This window comes from Salvelinus alpinus, chromosome 23 (genome assembly GCF_045679555.1).
Source record: "Salvelinus alpinus chromosome 23, SLU_Salpinus.1, whole genome shotgun sequence".
In the NCBI taxonomy this organism is placed as follows: domain Eukaryota; kingdom Metazoa; phylum Chordata; class Actinopteri; order Salmoniformes; family Salmonidae; genus Salvelinus; species Salvelinus alpinus.
In genome coordinates this window covers 8275651-8296881 of record NC_092108.1, presented here as the reverse complement: position 1 = coordinate 8296881, position 21231 = coordinate 8275651, and the positions used below count along the sequence as shown (strand labels likewise).

The 21231-nt window shown below is 44.2% G+C and overlaps 1 protein-coding gene across 13 annotated transcripts in view; it reads left to right on the top strand.

The window, feature by feature from the left end:
• The first annotated feature begins 347 nt into the window (after positions 1–347).
• The window catches only part of LOC139550147 (receptor-type tyrosine-protein phosphatase F), a 498277-nt gene continuing 477393 nt past the window's right edge, over positions 348–21231 (top strand). For 11 of the 13 annotated variants that reach the window (XM_071360808.1, XM_071360817.1, XM_071360813.1 and 8 more), the window contains exon 1: positions 348–712. The gene's annotated coding sequence lies outside the window, so the exon portion shown is untranslated. The remainder of the gene's footprint in view (positions 713–21231) is intronic. The other 2 variants (XM_071360819.1, XM_071360815.1) reach the window with 1 other exon arrangement.

Sequence of the window (21231 nt, the reverse complement as noted above, 5' to 3'; positions counted from 1 at the left end):
TGTATAGTAATTGTGTTATTGTGACAATAATACAAATCAAATTGTATTGGTCACATACACATATTTGGCAGATGTTATTACAGGTGTAGTGAAATGCTTGTGTAACACACACACACAAAACGTTCTGGGCTAATAATGTAAGAAATAACAATAGTTATGATTATTTTTTATTATAAAAATAACCATCATATAATATCGCTTGGAAATTCAACATTAGAGCAACGTGTGTGATAGACCAAAATAAATAATAACAATGGGTATCTAATATTTCCGTTGGGAGCCGAGCAAATCCGAGCGCTGCCGAAAACCCTCGTTTCCAACCTGTGAGCGAGCCGAGCGGCAGAAGCGTGACTGAAGGGGGACGAAAGAAGAAATAACTCCTTACCGACGGAGTGTACCACGGTGGAGAGACTATGAACATGCAAGTAGTTAGCTAGAACTGCTTCTTCAAAAGGAAGGCGGAACTTAAATCTTCAGAAGATATTTGCTCCTTATTCAAGGCATTATATTAACGACAATTTTGTTAACCCAGGATTATTCTACCGCGTGGTGCACTCTTACTAGCTAAAGAAGAGGACTCCTTAGCTCCGTTCTATTCTGATTTACTTGGAAGGTTGGTTGGCTTCTCGACGTTTTGAAAAGTGGATTTTTACCTTACCAACTGCGGAAGGGGGTGACCGAACGAAGTTGTTTCGGGGCGAGCAGAGAAACAGTGAGTAACGTTAGCTACACCGTTATGTTTATTTTTTGCTCTTGCCCCCCTTACAAGGTTGCATCGCAATTCTTATGCAGTCTTGGGTGGAACGTTTTGAGTATAAGTTGGAATGGCATTGAATAAATTACATATTTTGGAAGAGAATACATTTTCCAAGGTAGAAAAAGGGCAGTTTCATGTGACCAACTGATAATTTAGCTTGTTGTTTAATCTCTAACGTTAGCTAGCTAATCAAATCGGGTTAGCTAAATTAGCTAGTTAATCAGTCTGCCAGACAGACCCGTTAACCAACCAGTTAGCCACGCATGCAGTCTGTGCACTGGTGCTGTTTAGTTGCTGGTTTCATCCATAACTAGCTTGGTAACTATATTCTAGCTCTAGTTTAGCTAGATCCCTGTAATATGGAGTTGAGTAAACTCAGCTAGGTATATTATTATATTGTGTTGCATTTGTGAAAGGGCAATGGTTTAAATTTAATATAAAAAGCTAGGTAGTTAGTTTTCTAGCTTAGTTAGCTAGTTGTCGTTAACGAATTGCACGGTTGTGCACATTCTGCATGCATTCGTGCTTGGTGTGTAGAGTTTAACGGTTTGCTGCTTGAGTTGCGGTTGCAGGACTATTGGCTTGGGCAGCGTGCTGTTGTTCGTTTCTCAAAGGTTTAGCTTGCTATGCGAGTTTGAAATTAATGTATATCTGAAATGTGTCGCTACAGTGCAAATAATATACTTCAATTTTGTATATGAACAGTGTTGTCATCTTCCTGTAGATCTGCAGTCATATATATTTTACCCCGTAATAGAATATCTTCATGCTGAATACTGCAAAAGGATGGGCGGGAGCTATTCTGTACAAATGTTATTGTGGGTAAAATGTTCGTATGTTGGCATAATCGAATTTCTTGTTGATTCTCTCTGTAGTTGACATTGGGATGCTCTAACAGTGAATTACTTTTGAATTGTTAATAATATCTCCATGGCTACTGTTTTGAAACCGCTTCCGAAGCGGTGCACCTCAAGCCTATTCATTAACCTTTTTTGTTGCCTGATTCAGGCTACTCACCACCTCTCCCTCGGTGATTATAGGACTAGTATATTATTTCGGGAGAATAAACGAGAATTCCACCTGCATGCAGTGTGAGTCGGCAGATACAACCAGTGTGAGTCGGCAGATACAACCAGTGTGAGTCGGCAGATACAACCAGTGTGAGTCGGCAGATACAACCAGTGTGAGTCGGCAGATACAACCAGTGTGAGTCGGCAGATACAACCAATGCCGTTGCTGTGTTAGAAAGGAAGGCTACTCATTTAGCTTATACAATTTAGGTACAAGAATAAGATGCACTTTTCCCCCCTCACAATTCGTTCAACCGATGTATATTGGCGACGTTTCAACCAATCTGTCATGGATTTGCTCATCGACAAATGTTCTATGATAAAACTGATAATGACTCGCTTCTTGACCATCTGAGAGCAGGCAGAGGTGAGAGACTTACAATGAAGAAAAATATAAACGCAACATATAAAGTGTTGCACCCATGTTTCATGAGCTGAAGAAAAAAAATTCCTCAATGTTCCATACCTACAAAGAGCTTATTTCGCTCACATTTTGTACACACATTTGTTTATATCCCTGTTAGTGAGCATTTCTCATTTTCCAAGATAATCCATTCAGTTGACAGGTGTGGCATATCAAGTAGCTGATTGAATGGCATGATCATTACACAGGTGCACTTTGTGTCGGGGACAATAAAAGGACACTTTTAAATGTGCAGTTTTATCTCACAACACAATGCCACAGATGTCTCAAGCTTTGAGGGCGCGTGACATTGGCACGCAGGAACGTCCACCAGACCTGTTATTGTTTATTTCTCTACCGTAAACTGCCTCCAACAGTGTTTTAGGTTTTGTGAGCGGAAACTTGAACCGTGTGAGAATTTTTTCCCCCCAGTGAACACTGAAGCTGTACCCTTACGGTTTTAAACTGTAGCCAATAGGCTATTGTGGTTATTGGAGCATAATGTAGGCCTACCAACAAAACCAATGGAGCAATTCTCATAACATTTTCACATGGAAATAGCTTTTGATTTCAATGATATAGCCTACAGTAGCCCATATGTGGTGTTCAATGCAGGCCTACATTGCATGATACTTTAAAAAATAGTTTTTACATTATGAAGGACTTGACATGAATTGATGATTTTTTAAACTTGGTCTGTAACACCATGGGCCACATAGGTGACTGTACATTGCATCGTGTTGTATGATGCAAGAAACCACTTTACAAAATACAATGTATTATTATTACCATACAGAGAATTAGACAATGTAGGCTAGCCCTCTGACTATTGGCTTATTTGCATATTCAAGCCTGTCTCAAAATACAACACTGTCCCTTTAATTAAGACGTAACCTTTTTTACCTGACTGGCTTTTCAACGACAGTTTGAAATGTAGCCTACATGTTTTGTGCTCTTGTAGGAAGCAGTAACTCCCCATTGCTGACGTATACTTATCTATAACTGGGCTAATAACTAGCAAAGAATATCATCAAATGTGCACAGGCTCTGCGCTCTGATCTGATCTGAAAAACGCTTTCACTGGCAAGTGATTAAAAAAGTGTTTAAAAGACGGCTCGTGGGCTACCCAAGCCAATAGAATTCTACTCCGTTACGCTCGGGCTCTGCCTTCTGCCTACAATGACATCACAGACGCAATCTTGCAAAGTTAGATTTGTTTTTGTTGCAGTGAAAAGAAGCTAATATAATGCTGATTCGATCACAGAAAAAAACCGTTGGATCTATATAGTACAAACTAATGGGGCGAACTCAGTGAAGTTCAGTCTCTGTGTGGCATTCCTGGAGGAGGTGCGCGCTGCGCATGCCTGCAGTTTAGAGGGAACATTGCCTGTTGGATCCTCTGGGGGGAGGGGGGGCAAGGGGGGTACTAAGGAGTATTTCTGTCTGTAATAAAGACCTTTTGTGGGGGGAAACTATTTCTGATTGGCTGGGCCTGGCTCCCCAGTAGGAGAGCCTATGGCTGCACCCCCTGCCCAGTCATGTGAAATCCATAGATTAGTGCCTAATTAATTTATTTCAATTGACTGATTTTCCTTATATGAACTGTAACTCAGTAGTAAAATATTTGAAATTGTTGCATGTTGTGTTTTTATATATTTTTTTGTTCAGTATATTTGACAAGGTCTTTACAGCCAGTGTAGAAACACCCTTGAACCGCTTCGACATCATTTGCTGCTGTAGAATGACAACGTTGTAATAACTGTGTAATGAAGTGTTATAATGATCTGAGAGTGGACGGGGATACACTTTCTGATACTGTAAATGCTACACTTCACAGTAGACTTTCTTGGACCCTGACCGGATCAGACCCGATCAGTAAAATAAAACTAATAAAATGGGGACCTGTTCCCGTCTCGATTGGACCCGAGTGACAAAAAAAAAAGATGTTTATCAGCCAAGTTGTTCTTCTGGTTGATGAATAGGTCTTTATATTGTATGTTGGCTAGGTCTTCTGTAAGTCAATACATGTACCTTTTATTAGCGTACAAATAAATATGTTATAGGCTATGCAGAGCCGTGTTCGGGTCCACTCGGGTCTATCAGCTGTAGTTACATAGGATCCCTGTTGGGTCTCGGGTATTCGGGTTCGGGTGGACCCGTGAAGACCTACTACACAGTTCTGGCTGTTAGCAAGCTTTAAAAAAAAAGATTGGCAGGTAAGGGTGCTCTCGAGCGGCTAGATGTTCTTTACCATTTCGGCCATCAGATTTGCCACCAATGCTCCTTATAGGACACATCACTGCACTCTATACTCTGTAAACTGGTCATCTCTGTATACCCATTGCAAGACCACCTGGTTGATGCTTATTTATAAAACCCTCTTAGGCCCCCCTCCTCCCTCTCTGAGATATCTACTGCAGCCCTCATCCTCCACATACAACACCCGTTCTGCCAGTCACATTCTGTTAAAGATCCCCAAAGCGCGCACATCCCTGAGTCGCTCGTCTTTTCAGTTCGCTGCTGCTAGCGAATGGAACGAGCTGCATCAAACACTCAAACTGGACAGTTTTATCTCAATCTCTTCATTCAAAGACTCAATCATGGACACTCTTACTGACAGTTGTGGCTGCTTTGTGTGATGTATTGTTGTCTCTACCTTCTTGCCCTTTGTGCTGTTGTCTGTGCCCAATAATGTTTGTACCATGTTTTGTGCTGCTACCATGTTGTGTCGCTACCATGTTGTTGTTATGTTGTGTTGCGACCACGCTGTGTTGTCATGTGTCGCTGCCTTGCTATGTTGTCTTAGGTCTCTCTTTATGTAGTGTTGTCTCTCTTGTCGGGGTGCGTGTTTTGTCCTTTATTTATAAAATGTTTAATCCCAGCCCCCGTCCCCGCAGGAGGCCTTTTGGTAGGCCGTCATTGTAAATAAGAATTTGTTCTTAACTGACTTGCTTAGTTAAATAAAGGTTAAATAAAATAAAAAATATATTAATATAAATAATAAACCAATGAGTATTTTGTCTGTGGGTGTTCTCTGTTCATACTGCTTAGTTCTGCTGGCTAAGCCTTTGGTGCAAAATGTAAGCCACACACACACACACGCTTTCCTCCAGTGGAGACGTATGAGTTATTTTAAGAAGGGACCCCACATACGAGACATATGAGGGTGTTCTTCCTGACTGACACTATAGAGACTAACTGTATTCCTTTCCTTATAGTAAGGTCTGTGACAGATTATAGCTATTAGCGATGGGTAGAAGGGTTGACACCATTTAGTCCACTGGTACATTGTTTGGTTGATAGGCTTTTGGTCATCTGACATTTTTCTTTTTTAGTCGAGCAGTGGCAGATATATATATATATAATAACATTTTAAAAAGTATGGCACACGAGTCACCTGTCTGCTTCACACCTGTCTGAGTGGACTAGTCCATTGCCTGTCTGAGTGGACTAGTCCATTGCCTGTCTGAGTGGACTAGTCCATTGCCTGTCTGAGTGGACTAGTCCATTGCGGAGGCCGCGGGGATGACACACCAGTACCACTAGTAGTACATTTACCGTTACTTCCCATAATTTATCATCTACAATGTTTGTTTGATTATGGTCATTTCTGTTCATGTGTTGAATATATTATTATTACAGTCTTACCGTTGTCATTGTTGGAGTGGACATGTTGTTTACAGAGCGAACAACCTAGGCTACACTTGTGAGTTTTTTTTTGTATATTTCATTCCATTTGGAGCGCTCCTGTCAATCTTCAATAAGGACACGCAGCTGATTACACATAGAAAATAGGCCTATAGGCTACCTGGCCCTGATTACACATAGAAAATAGGCCTAGGCTACTTGACCTGCGTGCAAATGTAGGCCTATAAATGTGCCCATTTGGGGACCTGAAACTGTCACGGAACCATCACAGTGGAGCTTCTTAAAAGTATTTTTCCCCTTTGCCTTAAACAGCAAGTAAACAAAGTCTGTTTTTACACCCCAATGACAAGAGTTCCTCAACGTAGCCTATTTGAAAAATATTTCCTAGCTCTCTCTCTTTCGATAGCCACTCGGCATGAAAAGGGGAAAAAATGTCATGTCTGATCCGGTGGAAACGTCATAAAATAGGCCTACCTGATTACTTCTTATTCCTTGCTCAAATAGTCTACAGCTGTGTCCGTCCCAGGGCACCAGAAATATACCATATACCAAGTTCTTTGCAGACATGCCATGCATAGCCAATGTGATTAGTAGGATATTTATTTTTTTATCAGGATATTTTCTACCTGCGGACTGCAATGTTTTTATTTGTTGGCTTTATGCAGTCTTTTTTTTTACATATCGGCAATAGAAGTTACTTTTAGATTTGTACCATTTTCATTTCGATAGAATTTTGATTAACCACATGACATAGATTTTGAGACATGGAGACTTTATTTTAAATTAAATTAAACTGTTCCATGAAAGTGTTTATATAAAAATGATAACTTGGCACGCGGATCAGTAGAAATGGTAGGATAACTTGGCACGCAGATCAGTAGAAATGGTAGGATAACTTGGCACGCGGATAAGTAGAAATGGTAGGATAACTTGGCATGCAGATCAGTAGAAATGGTAGGATAACTTGGCACGCAGATCAGTAGAAATGGTAGGATAACTTGGCACGCAGATCAGTAGAAATGGTAGGATAACTTGGCACGCAGATCAGTAGAAATGGTAGGATAACTTGGCACGCAGATCAGTAGAAATGGTAGGATAACTTGGCACGTGGATCAGTAGAAATGGTAGGATAACTTGGCACGCGGATCAGTAGAAATGGTAGGATAACTTGGCACGCAGATCAGTAGAAATGGTAGGATAACTTGGCACGCGGATCAGTAGAAATGGTAGGATAACTTGGCACGCGGATCAGTAGAAATGGTAGGATAACTTGGCACGCGGATCAGTAGAAATGGTAGGATAACTTGGCATGCAGATCAGTAGAAATGGTAGGATAACTGGCACGCAGATCAGTAGAAATGGTAGGATAACTTGGCATTCGTATCAGTAGAAATGGTAGGATAACTTGGCACGCGGATCAGTAGAAATGGTAGGATAACTTGGCATGCAGATCAGTAGAAATGGTAGGATAACTGGCACGCAGATCAGTAGAAATGGTAGGATAACTTGGCATTCGTATCAGTAGAAATGGTAGGATAACTTGGCACGCGGATCAGTAGAAATGGTAGGATAACTTGGCACGCGGATCAGTAGAAATGGTAGGATAACTTGGCACACGGATCAGTAGAAATGGTAGGATAACTTGGCACGCAGATCAGTAGAAATGGTAGGATAACTTGGCACGCAGATCAGTAGAAATGGTAGGATAACTTGGCACGCAGATCAGTAGAAATGGTAGGATAACTTGGCACGCAGATCAGTAGAAATGGTAGGATAACTTGGCACGCAGATCAGTAGAAATGGTAGGATAACTTGGCACGCCAAATGGAAAAGGTTGCTGACAGCTGGTATAGCTTATTACCGGTAACTTCAGGAGCATAATGGTAGAATCTGTGAAGGCCGGCAACAGTGGGAGGATGAGGGTCTGGTAGGGGGTTAATTTCTTCTGGTTAGGCTATATTGATCTCTGGATCCCTCTTTAGTAATTTGTGTGTCTTAATTTTTATTGGCGGTGCTTAAAGCATCAGACAAGCTCAGTACCATACATATATGTGATTTTATTCAAACAGGATGGAAAAATACACGTTTTTTAATTTTTTAAAAATGTCGACCAGTCGATTGGTCGAAAGAACAGACGACTCTCGGTCGACTAAGATTGTTTTTAGTCAGGGACCGCCCTACTAGGCAGTGACCCAGTAGAGAGCCAAAGGTAATGAGAGGGCAGGGCTGGCTTGGTTGGTTTCTTGGAATTGCATCAGAAGTTTAGTGAAATTGAATTAAGGGGCACATCTTGCTGCATAGCCTCGTTCTGTGTGTGTACTGTCTAGCTAGCAGCACAGCTAAGTTCTCTCTGACTGAGAGAGAACAAAGTAACTTATAGTTGTTTTGTGTGTGGTGTATGACAACAATATAAATAAGGGGCTCTGGATAAGAGCGTCTGCTAAATGACTAACATTTAAAAATGTGAATGTTAATTTTCTTTCTCTCCCAGTGTTTAGACCCATTTAAATTGTTATTTCACTACATGGTTGAACATTTGTAAAACAAAAAATAGTATTTGTCATTGTTTACAGTCAGTGTCTCCCTGGGAAAAAACAAGCAGCCACTGTCACTAGTCACAGTGGAATGAAAGGACACAGAGGAGGAACGTTGAACGAGTGGGTAGAGAGAGGGAACGTTGAACGAGTTAGAGAGGGGGAACGTTGAACGAGTGGGTAGAAAGGGGAATGTTGAACGAGTGGGTAGAGAGAGGGAACGTTGAACGAGTGGGTAGAGAGAGGGAACGTTGAACGAGTGGGTAGAGAGGGGGAACGTTGAACGAGTGGGGAGAGAGGGGGAACGTTGAACGAGTGGGTAGAGAGGGGGAACGTTGAACGAGTGGGTAGAGAGGGGGAACGTTGAACGAGTGGGGAGAGAGGGGGAACGTTGAACGGGTGGGTAGAGAGGGGGAACGTTGAACGAGTGGGTAGAGAGGGGGAACGTTGAACGAGTGGGTAGAGAGAGGGAACGTTGAACGAGTGGGTAGAGAGGGGGAACGTTGAACGAGTGGGTAGAGAGAGGGAACGTTGAACGAGTGGGTAGAGAGGGGGAACGTTGAACGAGTGGGTAGAGAGAGGGAACGTTGAACGAGTGGGTAGAGAGAGGGAACGTTGAACGAGTGGGTAGAGAGAGGGAACGTTGAACGAGTGGGTAGAGAGGGGGAACGTTGAACGAGTGGGTAGAGAGGGGGAACGTTGAACGAGTGGGTAGAGAGGGGGAACGTTGAACGAGTGGGTAGAGAGGGGGAACGTTGAACGAATGGGTAGAGAGGGGGAACGTTGAACGAGTGGGTAGAGAAAGGGAACGTTGAACGAGTGGGTAGAGAGGGGGAACGTTGAACGAGTGGGTAGAGAAAGGGAACGTTGAACGAGTGGGTAGAGAGGGGGAACGTTGAACGAGTGGGTAGAGAGGGGGAACATTCCATCGTCAATAAAACACCTGTGGTGTCATCGACTGGCTCTAGGGGTGGAACAAGGCCTGTCAATCATTTAAGTGACTGGGCTGCTGTTGGTGAGTATTGTCTTGTCTGTGAGGGGGAGGTGCAGTACCAGAACCTGGTAGGTAGTATCTATGAAGAGGAGTGTGCTGTGTTGGTGAGGGTTTGGTGTGTTGGTGAGGGTTTGGTGTGTTGGTGAGGGTTTGGTGTATTTGGGGAGGGTTTGGGCTGGGCTAGGCAGGGCAGGGCTAGGCAGGGCAGGGCTAGGCAGGGCAGGGCTAGGCAGGGCAGGGCTAGGCAGGGCAGGGCTAGGCAGGGCAGGGGCCTGTGACCACAAAGCCAGAGCATATGGCTCTGCTTCCTCCCTGGCACAATGTATCCAGGCAGGCAGGCAGGCTGATTGGCGCTGTTAAAGAGCCACAAAACACACACACACACACACACACACACACACACACACACACACACACACACACACACACACACACACACACACACACACACACACACACACACGGTTGCTGAAAAACCACCCGGCGTTCAGCAAACCCTCTCCTAGCAGACTCCTGCTTTCTCCATGGTTTCTATTTGAGGAAGACTCGTGGTTTTTATATGAGGAAGACTCGTGGTTTGTATATGAGGAAGAATCATGATTTGTATATGAGGAAGACTCGTGGTTTCTATATGAGGAAGAGGAAGACTCATGAAGGGTGTGCATCGTCTTCGTGACGTTGTCAGCTAACCTGTCTATGGGAAAAAGTCCTGGTTTCCATGTAATTTCAGGGTAATTTCAGCCCTGCTGTGCCTAATGAGAGGTTGTGCCTGCAGTGTGTTGGTCTGCGGTGGTGGAGTGTGTTTGTGTGTGGCGGACAGATGGCGCACGCGTTTGTGTGTGTGTGGGTATGTGTGTGTGTGTGTGTGTGTGTGTGTGTGTGTGTGTGTGTGTGTGTGTGTGTGTGTGTGTGTGTGTGTGTGTGTGTGTGTGTGTGTGTGTGTGTGTGTGATGGGGCGTCTACAGTTTATAGTACAGGGGATTAAGAGACGACACACACACACACACACACACACACACACACACACACACACACACACACACACACACACACACACACACACACACACACACACACACACACACACACACACACACACACACACTCAGAGACGGCTGACTGACTGCATGGTGTTGCTGTGGTGTTGGCACTGAGGAACCAGCAACAGACCGTAAGAACCAGCAGATCCGGTCTGAGCTGGATCTGGTAAGTCCCGGGGAGAAGGGGGGAGGGGGGGGGATAGACCTTCCAGGCATCCTAAATCTAACGGGTTAGACCTTCAGATTCACATTCAGAAAACTTGAATGTCCACAATGAAGCAATTCATTTAGCGGTAATCAGCCTAGAGTACATGCAGATAAAATCACATATTTAAAAACAACATCAAAATAGCAAATTATATTTATTTACTTGCAAGTAGGCTGGATAAGTAGGCTGGATAAGTAGGCTGGATAAATAGGCTGGATAAGTAGGCTGGAGAAGCAGGCTGGATAAGTAGACTGGATAAATAGGCTGGAGAAGCAGGCTGGAGAAGCAGGCTGGAGAAGCAGGCTGGATAAGTAGTCTGGATAAGTAGTCTGGATAAGTAGTCTGGATAAATAGGCTGGATAAGTAGGCTGGATAAGTAGGCTGGATAAGTAGACTGGATAAATAGGCTGGATAAGTAGGCTGGATAAGTAGACTGGATAAATAGGCTGGATGAGTAGGCTGGATAAGTAGGCTGGATAAGTAGGCTGGATAAGTGCAAATCCAGAAAACTTTCAGAACCAACTAACAGTCCAACATCTTATTTAGTTGCATTATTGGATTTGAAATAAAGGGATTTCTGTCTGTTTGTTTTGGCTGAGGAGATGCGTCTGGTCAAGGTTTGTCCTTGAATGTGTTTTTCTTCTGTTTGGATCTCACAATGAGACACATTAGAATAAAGACATGTTGCTAAATGGTTTTGTAAGTGCTTCTTTTCAGCAGGACGGTTAAGCTCTCTCTCGTGTACAGGCAGTCCAGCATCACAACTTGAACAGTAGACCTAAACCTACGTCACAGACATCCTTTTCAATTACTTTTAATACCTTATTCTATGACAGGAGCTACTTTTTATCATACAGTCCTGTTCCATCCTGTCAGTAAGGAGACTACAGTAGTTAGGTTTATAGTCCTGTTCCATGCTGTCAGTAAGGAGACTACAGTAGTTAGGTTTATAGTCCTGTTCTGTTCTATGCTGTCAGTAAGGAGACTACAGTAGTTAGGTTTATAGTCCTGTTCCATGCTGTCAGTAAGGAGACTACAGTAGTTAGGTTTATAGTCCTGTTCTGTTCCATGCTGTCAGTAAGGAGACTACAGTAGTTAGGTTTATAGTCCTGTTCTGTTCTATGCTGTCAGTAAGGAGACTACAGTAGTTAGGTTTGTAGTCCTGTTCCATGCTGTCAGTAAGGAGACTACAGTAGTTAGGTTTATAGTCCTGTTCCATGCTGTCAGTAAGGAGACTACAGTAGTTAGGTTTATAGTCCTGTTCTGTTCTATGCTGTCAGTAAGGAGACTACAGTAGTTAGGTTTATAGTCCTGTTCCATGCTGTCAGTAAGGAGACTACAGTAGTTAGGTTTATAGTCCTGTTCTGTTCTATGCTGTCAGTAAGGAGACTACAGTAGTTAGGTTTATAGTCCTGTTCTGTTCCATGCTGTCAGTTAGGAGACTACAGTAGTTAGGTTTATAGTCCTGTTCCATGCTGTCAGTAAGGAGACTACAGTAGTTAGGTTTATAGTCCTGTTCTGTTCTATGCTGTCAGTAAGGAGACTACAGTAGTTAGGTTTATAGTCCTGTTCTGTTCCATCCTGTCAGTAAGGAGACTACGGTAGTTAGGTTTATAGTCCTGTTCCATGCTGTTAGTAAGGAGACTACAGTAGTTAGGTTTATAGTCCTGTTCCATGCTGTCAGTAAGGAGACTACAGTAGTTAGGTTTATAGTCCTGTTCTGTTCCATGCTGTTAGTAAGGAGACTACAGTAGTTAGGTTTATAGTCCTGTTCCATGCTGTCAGTAAGGAGACTACAGTAGTTAGGTTTATAGTCCTGTTCTGTTCTATGCTGTTAGTAAGGAGACTACAGTAGTTCGGTTTATAGTCCTGTTCTGTTCCATGCTGTCAGTAAGGAGACTACAGTAGTTAGGTTTATAGTCCTGTTCTGTTCCATGCTGTCAGTAAGGAGACTACAGTAGTTAGGTGTATAGTCCTATTCCATGCTGTCAGTAAGGAGACTACAGTAGTTAGGTTTATAGTCCTATTCCATGCTGTCAGTAAGGAGACTACAGTAGTTAGGTGTATAGTCCTGTTCCATGCTGTCAGTAAGGAGACTACAGTAGTTAGGTTTATAGTCCTATTCCATGCTGTCAGTAAGGAGACTACAGTAGTTAGGTGTATTGTCCTGTTCTGTTCCATGCTGTCAGTTAGGAGACTACAGTAGTTAGGTTTATAGTCCTGTTCTGTTCCATGCTGTCAGTAAGGAGACTACAGTAGTTAGGTTTATAGTCCTGTTCTGTTCCATGCTGTCAGTAAGGAGACTACAGTAGTTAGGTTTATAGTCCTGTTCTGTTCCATGCTGTCAGTAAGGAGACTACAGTAGTTAGGTGTATAGTCCTGTTCTGTTCCATGCTGTTAGTAAGGAGACTACAGTAGTTAGGTGTATAGTCCTGTTCTGTTCCATGCTGTTAGTAAGGAGACTACAGTAGTTAGGTTTATAGTCCTGTTCCATGCTGTCAGTAAGGAGACTACAGTAGTTAGGTGTATAGTCCTGTTCTGTTCCATGCTGTCAGTAAGGAGACTACAGTAGTTAGGTGTATAGTCCTGTTCTGTTCCATGCTGTTAGTAAGGAGACTACAGTAGTTAGGTTTATAGTCCTGTTCCATGCTGTCAGTAAGGAGACTACAGTAGTTAGGTTTATAGTCCTGTTCCATGCTGTCAGTAAGGAGACTACAGTAGTTAGGTTTATAGTCCTGTTCCATGCTGTCAGTAAGGAGACTACAGTAGTTAGGTTTATAGTCCTGTTCTGTTCCATGCTGTCAGTAAGGAGACTACAGTAGTTAGGTGTATAGTCCTGTTCTGTTCCATGCTGTTAGTAAGGAGACTACAGTAGTTAGGTTTATAGTCCTGTTCCATGCTGTCAGTAAGGAGACTACAGTAGTTAGGTTCATAGTCCTGTTCTGTTCTATGCTGTCAGTAAGGAGACTACAGTAGTTAGGTTTATAGTCCTGTTCCATGCTGTCAGTAAGGAGACTACAGTAGTTAGGTTTATAGTCCTGTTCTGTTCTATGCTGTCAGTAAGGAGACTACAGTAGTTAGGTTTATAGTCCTGTTCTGTTCCATGCTGTCAGTAAGGAGACTACAGTAGTTAGGTTTATAGTCCTGTTCCATGCTGTCAGTAAGGAGACTACAGTAGTTAGGTTTATAGTCCTGTTCTGTTCCATGCTGTCAGTAAGGAGACTACAGTAGTTAGGTTTATAGTCCTGTTCCATGCTGTCAGTAAGGAGACTACAGTAGTTAGGTTTATAGCCCTGTTCTGTTCCATGCTGTCAGTAAGGAGACTACAGTAGTTAGGTGTATAGTCCTATTCCATGCTGTCAGTAAGGAGACTACAGTAGTTAGGTTTATAGTCCTATTCCATGCTGTCAGTAAGGAGACTACAGTAGTTAGGTGTATAGTCCTGTTCCATGCTGTCAGTAAGGAGACTACAGTAGTTAGGTTTATAGTCCTATTCCATGCTGTCAGTAAGGAGACTACAGTAGTTAGGTGTATTGTCCTGTTCTGTTCCATGCTGTCAGTTAGGAGACTATAGTAGTTAGGTTTATAGTCCTGTTCTGTTCCATGCTGTCAGTAAGGAGACTACAGTAGTTAGGTTTATAGTCCTGTTCTGTTCCATGCTGTCAGTAAGGAGACTACAGTAGTTAGGTGTATAGTCCTGTTCCATGCTGTCAGTAAGGAGACTACAGTAGTTAGGTTTATAGTCCTGTTCTGTTCCATGCTGTCAGTAAGGAGACTACAGTAGTTAGGTGTATAGTCCTATTCCATGCTGTCAGCATCGTTGCTGTGTAGGACAGAGGTGACGTAGCTCCCTGTCTTTACGTCCTGGGCCTAATACACCAGTAATCTGACTGCTGATTGAAAGCAGGTCTGCTGTTTCAGAGTCCACTGGTGGCATTATGAACCATTTACACTGATGTTTTACAGGGCATCTCTGGATTGGGAGGAAAGTGGAAACAGACGTTGCTGGGAGCCTGAAACGGCCCAGCCTACTCCCTATATAGTGTACTACTTTAGACCAAAGCCCTTTGGCCACTAGTGCACTATATAGGGTGTAGGGCACCGTTTGGGACGCATATAAGGGGGGGCCTATTTTTAAACCTTTTCTTCCCTTGTCGAGCATTTTCCTTTTTAAAGATCATGTTAGCGCCCATTGAGTTAAAATTTTAAAGTGAAATTCCACCACTTTTCAACCTCATTTACATTAATCTCTACCCGATGACATCATTAAAAGTAAAAAAAAATATATATATTTTTTAAAAACCAACGATTTTCAAACACTGTGCGATTTGCAGTGACGTGGGGGAGTGAGAACATACTGGCTGTACCCAGATTCAGCCAAACGCCCTCTGTCTGTTTTAAAAAACAACTTTTAATCCTACCCCATGATGTCACAGAGAAGCATATATATATATATATATATATATATATATATATATTCTTTTTTTAGGACTTTTCTTTTCATCTTTTTAACCACAGATCATAGATTGGTTGTTTTCACATATGTAGACACTGGTATGGTGCTTGAGATAATCAATATGAGGTTGAAAAGTGGTGCAATTGCCCTTTTAAGTCAACGATGACAGCGGATGGATCGTTGAAGTCAAGGTTAATTGACTAGGTCTGGTTTTCGTTTTGGCACAACAGAGGACAGACGCCCCCCCCCCCCCCCCCCCCCAAATATAGACAGGTCAGAAGCATCTAGGCCTGGATTTGGGCCCGGTTTGCTACTCCCTGATAGAGATCGGTCCCAAAATCCCAGCAATGTATTAAAAGGGACTGTCATGGATTATGTTTTGTTTGTTACTGCAGATTGACCCTTTTAAGTAGCACTAAAATATTATATTTACCTCCTAGTTACAGAGGTGGGGTAGTTACACAGGTGGGGTAGTTACAGAGGTGGGGTAGTTACAGAGGTGGGGTAGTTACATAGGTGGGGTAGTTACACAGGTGGGGTAGTTACATAGGTGGGGTAGTTACACAGGTGGGGTAGTTACACAGGTGGGGTAGTTACATAGGTGGGGTAGTTACACAGGTGGGGTAGTTACATAGGTGGGGTAGTTACACAGGTGGGGTAGTTACATAGGTGGGGTAGTTACACAGGTGGGGTAGTTACAGAGGTGGGGTAGTTACACAGGTGGGGTAGTTACAGAGGTGGGGTAGTTACACAGGTGGGGTAGTTACACAGGTGGGGTAGTTACACAGGTGGGGTAGTTACATAGGTGGGGTAGTTACACAGGTGGGGTAGTTACATAGGTGGGGTAGTTACACAGGTGGGGTAGTTACATAGGTGGGGTAGTTACACAGGTGGGGTAGTTACAGAGGTGGGGTAGTTACATAGGTGGGGTAGTTACACAGGTGGGGTAGTTACACAGGTGGGGTAGTTACAGAGGTGGGGTAGTTACATAGGTGGGGTAGTTACACAGGTGGGGTAGTTACAGAGGTGGGGTAGTTACATAGGTGGGGTAGTTACACAGGTGGGGTAGTTACATAGGTGGGGTAGTTACATAGGTGGGGTAGTTAGAGAGGTGGGGTAGTTACACAGGTGGGTTATAATGTAATCGTATATGATTATTGTGTATTATAGAGCATCTAGCCCAGGGATGGGCAACTGATGAGGGGGGGGGGGGGGGGCAAGGAAACATCTGAATCTGGGTACCCACACATCCATTCAGAGACCCTGGTCTTTTGGCGGGTGTCTGTCACCATCTTATGGATACAAGGTGTTTACATCCGTAACCCTCATTCTAACCTCTGGTGTATTACAAGGAACGAACAGGAACATTTTAACACGCGTGTTAAGGCTCACTGCCCCGGCCGTGCGTTTCTGCCCTGTCAGCAAACACACACACACACACACACACACACACACACACACACACACACACACACACACACACACACACACACACACACACACACACACACACACACACACACACACACACACACACACACACACACACACACACACACAGAGGGAGAGACTCGCTTAGTGTTCAGTGTCATCAACATACACCTAGCAAGGATGCTACCTGAAGGTCAGATAAAGGGCATTGCTATCAAGGAAGACTTTTAAAATGTCATTTTCAAACACATTTATTTTCTACTGAAAAAAAAGAGAGATAGCAAGAGATCAATGGAGAGAGGAAAAGGGGGAAAGAGCCAGTACTGTAGGGAGAAACTACAGAAGAGTATATAAATGTTCTGTATAGATCAGATATGAGGTTTGCGGTAAACAAGGAGCCAGACACTGAGCCAAACCCTTTCATCAGGCTATTAAACTATGGTTACGTCCCTAATGACACCCTATTCCCTACATAGCGCACTGTTTTTAACCAGAGCACTATGGTCCCTGGTAGGATTGGTAGTATTCAGATGTTCATATCATCCTTCTCTCATCCTGGTATTTACGGTATTACTGGCTTCGTACACAAGGGGGCACCAAAAAACGCACACACAAAAAAGCCCGTTGGGCATCTGTTACAGATTAACAAAATTAGCACAAGTAATAGCGAATTTCCATGGAGGCTGCTAGCTAAATATGCTAATAAGCGCAAATGAAAATAAACAAATTGCAAAGACAGGCAATCCAGCTCATTAAGTTATACATATATAGGAGCTACCGAATGTCATTTTTGGTGAGTTTAGACATTTACGAGCAAATGTGAACGAAAGACATTGTGCACATCAACAAAGTTTTGATCTATGCTTGTCTGAAGGAAGAACAGTACTGGCTCTGGAGCAGCATGTCTACACACTGTGTCTGTGTGGAGTCTGGAGTCTGAAGGAAGAACAGTTCTGGCTCTGGAGCAGCATGTCTACACACTGTGTCTGTGTGGAGTCTGGAGTCTGAAGGAAGAACAGTACTGGCTCTGGAGCAGCATGTCTACACGCTGTGTCTGTGTGGAGTCTGGAGTCTGAAGGAAGAACAGTACTGGCTCTGGAGCAGCATGTCTACACGCTGTGTCTGTCTGGAGTCTGAAGGAAGAACAGTACTGGCTCTGGAGCAGCATGTCTACACGCTGTGTCTGTGTGGAGTCTGGAGTCTAAAGGAAGAACAGTCCTGGCTCTGGAGCAGCATGTCTACACACTGTGTCTGTGTGGAGTCTGGAGTCTGAAGGAAGAACAGTACTGGCTCTGGAGCAGCATGTCTACACACTGTGTTTGTGTGGAGTCTGGAGTCTGAAGGAAGAACAGTACTGGCTCTGGAGCAGCATGTCTACACACTGTGTCTGTGTGGAGTCTGGAGTCTGAAGGAAGAACAGTACTGGCTCTGGAGCAGCATGTCTACACGCTGTGTCTGTGTGGAGTCTGGAGTCTGAAGGAAGAACAGTACTGGCTCTGGAGCAGCATGTCTACACACTGTGTCTGTGTGGAGTCTGAAGTAGCTAGGGCAACAGGCTCTGCTCAGACAAGATGGGGGAGGAGCAGATGTTCAGAGAACAGAAAGGACAAATAATGCATGAAAATGAATCTATTTTGAATCTAATTTGTTACACTCATGTATTTTCTGTGAATTTAAACTATAGTTGCACATTCCTGATCACTCTATTGAAGCAGGGGGGGAAGAAACACTGTTAACTTTCAATATAAAACACGACCCCTGTCACTACACAACAGAGACTCACCTGCTCCCGTTGTGCTATTTACAAACACGCGACCACACAACATTACCACACCACACAACATTACCACAACACACATTACCACACCAAACATTACCACAACAAACATTACCACACCAAACATTACCACACCACACATTACCACACCACACATTACCACACCACACAACATTAAACCAAAACACACATTACCACACCACACAACATTACCACACCACACATTACCACACCACACATTACCACACCACACATTACCACACCACACAACATTACCACAACAAACATTACCACACCACACAACATTACCACACCACACAACATTACCACACCACACACCATTACCACACCACACACCATTACCACACCACATAACATTACCACACCACATAACATTACCACACCACATAACATTACCACACCACATAACATTACCACACCACACAACATTACCACACCACATAACATTACCACACCACATAACATTACCACACCACATAACATTACCACACCACATAACATTACCACACCACATAACATTACCACACCACATAACATTACCACACCACATAACATTACCACACCACACAACATTACCACACCACACCACACCACACATTACCACACTACAACACAAACACGTTCTTTAAACACTCTATGCTTCACTAAGACCCCTCTTTCAAAGTCACTGAGATCTCTTCAAGCCTTGGTAGATAAAATAATGGACAACTGGGCATTTTTAGACATGACCCTGAGTACAATGGGATGCTACTTGCTTAATTAACTCACGAACCACACCTGTGCTGAAGTACCTGCTTTAAATGTATTTGTATCCCTCATTTACTCAAACACAGCCATTAACCCAGGAACAGGCATTAACCCTGTTTTCACCCATTAACCCTGTTTTCACCCAGGGAATGGAACAGGCATTAACCCGGTTTTCTCTCCCTCTCTCTCTCTCTCCCTCGCTGCCCCCCCCCCTCTTCTTTTGCTGCCCCCCCTCTCTCTTTTCTCGCTGCCCCTCTCTCCCTCGCTCCCCACCTCTCTTTCACTTCTCTCGCTGCTCCCCCCTCCCTCTCTCTCTTCTCTTGCTGCCACCTCCCTCTCTCCCTCTCTTGCTGCCCCACCTCTCTCTTCTCTTGCTGCCCCCCTCCCTCTCTCTCCCTCGCTGTCCCCCCCTCTCTCTCTTCTCTTGCTGCCCCCCCTCTCTCCCTCGCTGCCCCCCCCCCTCGTTCTCTCCCTCTTTTATCCATTCTCCCTCCAGGGGCTCTCTTCCCAAGCCATTACCGGCCTGGGAACAAACTCTTGTTACACAAGAGCAGGCGAGAGGACAGTGGCAAAGTGCAGTACGCTTTGCTTTCAAGGTGCAGAGACATTTATGTGTCAGGTCCGGTATTCACCCGGGCATCATCTGAAGGACAAGGTTGACAGGTTGTCAGATGGCAACGGCCGGGCCAGCTTGCTTTCTCACTGGATAAAAAGAAGGAAAGAGAAAAAGAAAGGGAATATAGTCAGGGTGTCTTTCTCCTTTCTGCTTTCTGTGACGGTACCAGTGTGGCAGGCCGAGCTGTTTATACACAGCTCCTGTGTGTGTGTGTGTGTGTGTGTGTGTGTGTGTGTGTGTGTGTGTGTGTGTGTGTGTGTGTGTGTGTGTGTGTGTGTGTGTGTGTGTGTGTGTGTGTGTGTGTGTGTGTGTGTGTGTGTGTGTGTGTGTGTGTGTGTGTGTGTGTGTGTGTGGCGTTAGTAAGCACTAGCCGGGCGGGCGGAAGCATGACAGGGAATGGCAGGAAAGTGCTTCGCTGGCCCTTACCCTACCCTGCTGCTATGGCAGATGGATAGGATTTTTGTGCGTGGTGCGTGTGTGTGTGTGTGTGCCCCTTTTTACTTGGCGACGTGGGGCCCTAATGACAGCTATGCTTCCGCATAGGGCTGCAATTGGGCGACCATCGCCTTAGCTCCCAGCATGCTATGTTCTCCAGTCCTTCTGACGTGTGTGTGTGTGTGTGTGTGTGTGTGTGTGTGTGTGTGTGTGTGTGTGTGTGTGTGTGTGTGTGTGTGTGTGTGTGTGTGTGTGTGTGTGTGTGTGTGTGTGTGTGTGTGTGATGTCACAATGGGGCATCACAGGCACAAGACGGATGGAGAAAGGCAAGCGTTTATACAGCACAGTAACAGACATGGTGTGTAGGTGACCTCTTCAGACAGCACAGTAACAGACATGGTGTGTAGGAGACCTCTTCAGACAGCACAGTAACAGACATGGTGTGTAGGAGACCTCTTCAGACAGCACAGTAACAGACATGGTGTGTAGGTGACCTCTTCAGACAGTAACAGACATGGTGTGTAGGTGACCTCTTCAGACAGCAACAGACATGGTGTGTAGGTGACCTCTTCAGACAGCACAGTAACAGACATAGTGTGTAGGAGACCTCTTCAGACAGCACAGTAACAGACATGGTGTGTAGGAGACCTCTTCAGACAGCACAGTAACAGACATGGTGTGTAGGAGACCTCTTCAGACAGCACAGTAACAGACATGGTGTGTAGGAGACCTCTTCAGACAGCACAGTAACAGACATGGTGTGTAGGAGACCTCTTCAGACAGCACAGTAACAGACATGGTGTGTAGGAGACCTCTTCAGACAGCACAGTAACAGACATGGTGTGTAGGAGACCTCTTCAGACAGCACAGTAACAGACATGGTGTGTAGGAGACCTCTTCAGACAGCACAGTAACAGACATGGTGTGTAGGAGACCTCTTCAGACAGCACAGTAACAGACATGGTGTGTAGGAGACCTCTTCAGACAGCACAGTAACAGACATGGTGTGTAGGAGACCTCTTCAGACAGCACAGTAACAGACATGGTGTGTAGGAGACCTCTTCAGACAGCACAGTAACAGACATGGTGTGTAG